The sequence below is a fragment of the Dasypus novemcinctus genome, chromosome 8, assembly GCF_030445035.2.
Source record: "Dasypus novemcinctus isolate mDasNov1 chromosome 8, mDasNov1.1.hap2, whole genome shotgun sequence".
Lineage (NCBI taxonomy): Eukaryota > Metazoa > Chordata > Mammalia > Cingulata > Dasypodidae > Dasypus > Dasypus novemcinctus.
In genome coordinates, this window is record NC_080680.1 from 76,205,722 (window position 1) to 76,213,831 (window position 8,110).

General features: G+C 36.4%; 1 pseudogene; it reads left to right on the forward strand.

Annotated features, from left to right (window-relative positions):
* Nucleotides 1-920: 920 nt before the first annotated feature.
* Nucleotides 921-2,013, forward strand: LOC101414560 (programmed cell death protein 6-like; annotated as a pseudogene).
* The last annotated feature ends 6,097 nt before the right edge of the window (nucleotides 2,014-8,110 follow it).

Consider the following 8,110-nt stretch of genomic DNA (forward strand, 5'->3'; position numbering starts at 1 on the left):
GATGATAAAAGAATTATTTAATATAGTAGGTCATGTTGCTGGATTTTTAATCTTCTTAATTAATTTTATCCTGCATGCTCACCCAGGATGTTCTGGGCCAGAAACTGATTTTTTATTAAATACCTCACAGTAAGTAATAAGTATGTCAACCTCTCTTGGCCTGCTCCTCACCTCTAGGTGATGTGATGAGAGTCAGGTCATTTGTCCTGTGCGAATAACTGGACACTCCTTAGGTGTAGGTGACTGCAGCGATAAGGACGGAGGTTAAAATGTTTCCATAATGCAAATGATGGTATGGAACTTAGAACATCAGGTCCTTTCAGGGCAGAACACTGTCCTGAACAACCCATAATTGTTTGCAGAAAAAAACATTTAAACCTTGCAGGCATACATGGGAAAAATGGGGACGTGATTGCTCTGGCAAAATGTTATCTAAAGAATAAAAAAGTAACTATACTGCCATCCCTGAGATATTCACCAAATAGAATGTGGAAACTTGGGTCGAGGCTTTTATTCCTTGAGACTCTGAGTCCCCTGTTTCCATCTTTTCCTACTTCTTGTGTCTCTTTCTTAAGCTCTGTGTCAACTCCTGTTCCAGCCGTTCCTTATGTTAAACTGGTCTCAACAGGTGACGGATTAGGAAAAATTACTTTTCTCTGCTTAACAAGTGGTTGCTCCCTGTCTGTCCTGAAAGGTACATCACCCTACTCCAGTCCTTTGGTATGTAAATAAAATCTCTCCCCAAGATCCAGATAGCCCTGTGTCTCCAGCTTTTTGACCCAGAAATGTCTCTAGCCTGTACTCCTTTGGTCATGTAAATAGAGGGACTAGAGCCGCCATAGTCTTCCTGTACTTTCTTTATAATAACTGTACTTTTTCATTTCTGAATAACTGGCATGGTCTCTCTTTCCCGACAGACAATGACAGGTGGAAAAGTTAAACACCAGAGGTCCCCAAAAGGGAAGAAGCAGGGACATTCAGTGTCTGATCGTGGCAGGGTTGATAAAGACAGCAGTCGTGTGATATCGGACAAGGAACCTCAACAAGCACTATGCAAAAGTAATATAGCCTGTTCATGAATTCAAAATTATCTAATTCTGTATCCAAGTGTGCTTAGTTTCTAGAAAGCCATTTAGATAATATAGGCCCTATAGGCTTTAAATATTCAGAAAGGATGTAGACTGAATGTGTATTCAAAGTTACATCCAGACGGAATGTGGACTATATGTTAATTCAAGTTTACCTGGAATGTGGGTGATAGGTTAATTCAAAACCTATCTGGTACGCAGACAAACACTTAAAACTCTAAGAAACTAACAAATAAAAGTATAAAAGTCCTCCATCCTCTGTATAAAAGGAACCCAGAAATCCTATTCAGGGCTTGGCTTTTTTGGACAGGAGTTCCTGGGCCCAGCAGTCGTAATAAATTTTTCCTTCTCAAAATATTCCTGAGTACTGGCCTTAATAAGTGACCACTGAATTTCTCTGCTTCCACAACAAAATACATCGACTCCATTTAGTCATGTGATTGTCAGGTCAATTCTATCTATGTGTGACCAAGAGGGGAAAGGCTGGTGTCTACTTCAGTGAGTTTCTTGGTTTCTGGAAGTGCATCACAGACTGGCAGAATATCTCATGCACCTATGATGGAGACAATTCTGAGATAAACGGACTAAAATTGAACTCAATGAAGCACTCTCAGGTTTTGGATATTGGCTCTCTGAGCAGTTTCACGATATCCTTATTCAGAAGTCTGATAGGCAAGGAAGAGGGTAGATTGCTTTTGATTGCTTCATCTAAGTCTGCATAGTCTCGCAGAGGTTGGCAGATACATTCATATGCTATGATATGGGTTAGAATGGCTGGATTCAGGTGTCTTATAAAGAGTAACTTTCCATGGTCTTCAACACTGGCCTCTTTGAGAATAGCAGTGTGACTTACAGAATAAAGACTGAAAATGCCAAAGTTTTAAAAACCTTGCTTCTTAGTGAAAAAGAACAAAGATGCAATTAGATACAATTTTTCCTTTAAACTTTATATAATTAATATTTGTGGACCTAACTGTATACAAGTGGATTGGATAAGCTGATTAATGTTTTTGTAATTGTAACAATAATTATATTTCAGCTAAAATTTAAAAAAAATTAAAAGTATGTCTCTCACCACAGGGAGTTCCCAGGGAAAATGATGTTCTTTATCCTGCTTCTTGGGCTAATTTGATTAATTGATGCGTTTGTATTTATTTTTTCTTGATCAGTTATGAAGCTGGCTAGTAAAATAGGGACTCAATAGATGAATCTGGAACCTGGCAGAGTCCATGTGGACATCAATAACCCCAAGAAGTCTGCTGGAAGACACCCTCCACACACAAGATCCTACCATCCAGAAAAAAGACTTCCTCTGGAAGCCAGAAGCCCCAGAAATTCCCCAAGGACTTTATCATTGGGCCCTCAAAGGGAATTGATGGATGGTGTAGTCAATCAAAACAGCAAACATCTGAAATTCCTCCCCTGCCATTAGCAAAAGGGTGGAATAATTAGTAATTCAAAAAGCCATGGTTCATTGGACTCACCCAGGTCAGCTAATAGGGAGGTAAAGATGGTCAACCAGGGAACCAAGAGTGCCTACGACTGCAAGCAAGAGAATTGCATCCATCACCCATGTGGAATCTAAGAACCCTCTTGATATAGAGGTGGAGTGGACATCACCATCCCGAGGTCCACCGAATAGAGGAATAAAATATGGATTAGAGTGGATTTACTGATATTCTACTACAAAACTATTGTTACTGGTAATAAAAGAAATTGTACCATTGGCGTGGAGAAAGTGACAACAGTAGTTGCTGAGGGCAGGGAGAGGGAAGAAGAGATGTGATGAGGGGGCATTTTGGGGGCTTGGAGTCGTCCTAAATGATATTGCAGGGTCAGATGCTGGACATTATATATCCTGCCATAACCCACTGAACGTACTGGGAAAGAGTGTGAACTACAGGGTAAACTATTATCCATGCGGTGGAGCAGGGCTCTAAAATGTGTTCACCGAGTGCAATGAGTATGCCACAATGATGGGGGAGGTTGTTGGTGTGAGAGGAGTGGGGTGGGGGGATGGGGGGTATATGGGAACCTCTTATGTTTTTTATAATGTAACCTTTTTTGTGATGTATGTATCTTCCAAAAAATAAAATTTACAAAATGATGGGGGTGGGGGGATGGGGAGTGGTTATATGGGAACCTCTTATGTTTTTTTAATGTAACGTTCTATGCGATCTATTAACTTTAATAAAAATAAATGTAATTTATATAAATAAAATAATTTTTAAAAACCCAGGCACGAGGCCTGAATGAGCACTCTCACACTCTCTCACCTCTGCATCCCAGCTTTGGCTGCCTTCTCCCCCATTTGCTTCACTACGCAAGTGTACCTGGACATTTATAATCTATAAAGGGGAATTATAGTCTGTAAATCAGCCTGCTTTATCACTTTTCAACCCCTTCCTCTCTCCCTGGGACCCCTGATCTATTATTTACTCCCATTTCTCATCCCTCCTTGCCTGAATAAATTACTAGCCTAACTCACCCAATGTGCTCTTGAAATTCATTTCTGCAACATAGTCAGGAACCTAGACAAAATCCAGTCACAGTAAGGAATTCGGGGGGGGGGGGGGGAGGGTACTGAGGATTGAACCCAGGACCTCTTATATGGGACACAGGCACTCAACCATTGAGCTAAATCTGCTCCCCAGTAAGCAATATTTTAAGGCTGCATACTTCCTCTGGAGTACAGCTTTAGCTCTATCTATGGATTTTGATACATTATTAGCATTACTTCCCAAATAATCTATAAATGTTGTCCAAGTATAGTTTAATAGAGATTCTGACATTCTCAAATGGTTGACTTTTATTATTATTACTACAGAAGTTGTACGTTAATAGAAAAATCATGTAGAAAGTACAAAGTTCTTGTATTTCCCCTCATATATACAGTTTTCCAGATTAGTAACACTTCGCATTAGAGTGGTTCTTTGCTACAATTGATGAAACCATATCAAATGGTTGATTTTTTCAAAATAAAATTTTGTTAAAGTATATCATTCATACATAAACATACATAAACAATAAATGCATAGCAAAATTTGTGCATTTACAAAACAAGCATGCATATCATCATAGAAGGTTCCCATACATCTCCCATTGTTGTGAAACATTTGTTACAAACTATGAAAGAGCATTGTCAGAATACTACTACTAACTACAGCCCATATCTTACATTTGGTATATTTTTCCCTCAACCTACCCAATTAGCAACACCCTATGATAGTATTATGTGTTTGTTATTGTTCAGGAGAAAATATTCTCGTATTTGTCCTGTTAACCATAATCCATCATCCACCCCTGGATTCCCTGTGTTATATAGACCCATGCTTTGTACAATCCATTCAAAGTGTGCACTCAGAGACTCTCATTTTCATCACAGAGTTGTGCTGTCATCATCTCAGTCAATTTTAGAACATTTCATTACTCCAAAAAGAAAAACCTTACCCCCTTATACCCCCCATTATTATACTGAAAAAATATCTTCTTGCCATTGTGTAAAATATTACCTTATTATTAACTATAGTCGCTAAGTTACATTAGTTGTAATTTTCTCATGTATCAACATATTCTTAGTACTTTGGAAAAAGAAGAGCATTCTTATATTTATACTGTTAACCACAATCTTCATCTGCTACTGAAAATCACTGTTATACATCCTAGATTATTCCCTAGTTTCCTTTCAGTTGACATTTACTTCCACAGACTACCCCTTTCAGTCACAGTCATGTTTATAAATCAGCTGTGTTAGTTATACTCATTATAATGTATTACTCTCAACTCTATTCATTTCCACACTTTTACAATTAACACTATTAATAATGCTGCATACATTAAGCATCATCTCCCATTCTCAACCCACCTTCTATTTCCTAGTAACATACTCTAGAGTTTACCTTTTTTGAGTTTATTCATCGTATTTAGTTCATATTAGTGAGACCATGAAATATTTGTCCCTTTGTGTCTGGTTTCTTTCACTCAATATACTTAAGGTTCATCCATGTTGTCACATGCATCCCAATTTCTTTTCTTCTTACAGATGACAAGAATTCCATTGTATGTATTACCACATGTTTTATCCATTCATCTGTTGATGAACACTTGGGCTGGTTCCACATTTTAGCAATTGTAAATAACGCTGCTATGAACATCTGTATGCAAATGATGGTTTGTGTCCTTGCTTTCAATTCTTCTGAATGTACTCTTAGTAATGGGTCTGCTGGATCATACGGCAGCTCAATATTCAGCTTCCTGAGGACTGCCAAACTGTCTTTCACAGAGGAGGCTGCCCTCATTCCACATTCCCACTAACAGTGAAGGCGTGTCCTGTTTCTACACGTCCTTTCCAGCATTTGTAGTTTTCTGTAATTCAGCCAAAAACATATTATTTGGTAACCGTGTCATGGAGATAAAATATAATAATGTTTCAGGTTTTCAGCATGAACAAAATTCATCATGTGTTTTTCTAGATATGTGCAATTATATAGTAGAAAGACTTACTTCCCAATATAAAATTTAAAATAATATGGAACTTGCTTTTCATGTGCATTACTTTTTTTAAAAGGGAGTTATTGTATTCATTTGAATAAATAAATGTCATAAACAAAAAAAATTATCAGAGGATCCCATATATAGAGGTGTTAATGTGAACTTCAAAATCTTTAAGAATAAGTTTCAAAACCTGGAGCCAAGACTCATTAATAACATGATCAAGATTTTATTGATTAATTCTGAGTCTCAAAATACATGGATTTTTCTCAAGTAAGTCGCTCTCTGCTTGTGATTTAGATAAAATTGCTAAGTAATTTGGGCTTTCTCTTTTTCAGGGTGAAATATTTGGATAAGATGACATTGAACTCAAACATTCCATTACATTTACTGCATATTATCAAGAATATATGAAAATATTATATAAAAAAGGCAGATGTGGAAAAATTTCTGATGAAAAGAAGTTTAACCTTGGAGGCCGCAATATCAGCTATAGTATAAATACATACATGCACACATTATCTTCATAAGATTAAACAGCACTATTCTCTTTCATTATAAGGCAATTAAATGTAGTTGTTTTTGCTTTACAATTGGAATTTCAAGTGAATTCAAGTGAAAAAAGCAAGCAAATTGTAGATATTTGACAGTTATCTGGAACAGTTATAATATTGGTTGAGATTTCCACTCATAAAAGTTTTCTCCCCGTATTAAAGTGAAGGTAAAAGAAGTTCCTTGTCTATCGTACTTAGCCTGTTTGTACTATGTTTATATTTGGCATAGTATGTCAGTCTTGTGAATTTTCTTGTTAAATTATCATATTCCTTAAATGCTGATTCAGTTAATTTTATATGAAGTCTATCTCTTCTAAGAGATAACAGCAGGTAAAATAAAACATATAGAAGTACTAAAATGGTCCTCAACAGTAAGTTACATACAATATCATGCACTGAATTCTGAAAGCAGACTATTTTTCATCATCCTCTATTTCTAAAATGTCCCTTTTAAATGCGTACTTCCAGACTACTAGGCTGATGATTTTTAAATAAACAAATGCTTAGGACTTTCTCTTTAGCCCTGTCTCAGTGGTTCCTGAATCAGTTTACTGTAAAACAAGACAAACCTGAACCACATTTAAGTCTCTTCCAACACAGAAGGGGACTTTTCATTCTCCATTTTCTATCTTCCAATCACTATTTTATGGGGAAAAAAAGAAAATTAATCTGTCTCCTGTCTCTCCCATTCTACTGAATTAATATCATTAAGGTCTGCAGTGAACCTCAACTGTAAAAACCAATGGTCACTTATTTTTGTTCATATTTTATTTAGATTTCTGCAGCATTTGACACAATGACCAATTCTCCCTGTGATAACTGTATCTCCTACTTTTCTCTAAGCCCTCTGGTTATTTTTTATTTCTCCCCACAAGTTGTTCTTTTCTCATATGTCTTCTCTTCTTCCCTCAAATGTTTGGGTTTTTAGGAGATTTTTCTGATCCATGCAAAAATTCTTGTTTTATCTACCACTCATAACCTGCCATGTTGGATGCAAAGTACATTCCATTCTCTCCCCATCATGCTACTAAAACTGCCATTAAACTGATCTTAAAGTTCATATTGACTTTCACCTCTTGGCAGCTTTTAACACTGATAAAGAGTCCCTCCTTGAAATAGTCACTTGCCTTGCATTGGCATTTTGCCCCCATATTTATTTATTATTAGAAACAGATGACCCATTCATTCATTTGTTTTTATTGAAATATAATTCACATAAAATTCGCCTTTTAAAGGGGTTTTAGATATACACAAAGTTGTGCAACCATTAATATTGTCTAATTCCAGAATATTTTCATGACCCCCCAAAAGAAATCCTATGACTATTAGCAGTCACAATCTAGCTCACATCCTACTCCCAAACTCCTGGCAAGAGTTACTATAGTTTCTACCTCTAAGGTTTGAATATTCTGACATTTTATGTAAGTGAAATCATACATATGTGGCATTTTGTGTCTAGTTTCTTGCACTTAGCACAATGAATTCAAGGTTCATCTATGCTGTAGCATGTATTAGTATTTCCTTCCTTTTCAAGGCAGAAAAGTTTATTTGGATATATCACATATCATTTATCCACTCATCAATTAATGGACATTTGGGTTTTTTCCACTTTTTTTGGCTATTATGACTATAGCTGCTATGATCATCCATTTCCAAGTTTGTGCTGGAACATGTTTTTAATCCTCTTGAGTATATTCCTAGGAGTGGTTTTGTTTGATCATATGGACACTCAATACATTTTTGAGGAAATGCCAAACTATTTTCCAGAGTGGCTGCACCATTTTACCTTCTGAATAACAATGTATTAGGGTTCAAATGTCTCAAATCCTTACCAACATTTGTTATTGTCCATCTTTTTAAATATAGCCAACCTACTGGGTACAGGCAGTAACTATTGTGGTTTTCAAGTGCATTTCCCATTTCAATAATGGTGTTGAAGATTTTTTTATGTGCTTATGGGCCATTTGTATATTTTCT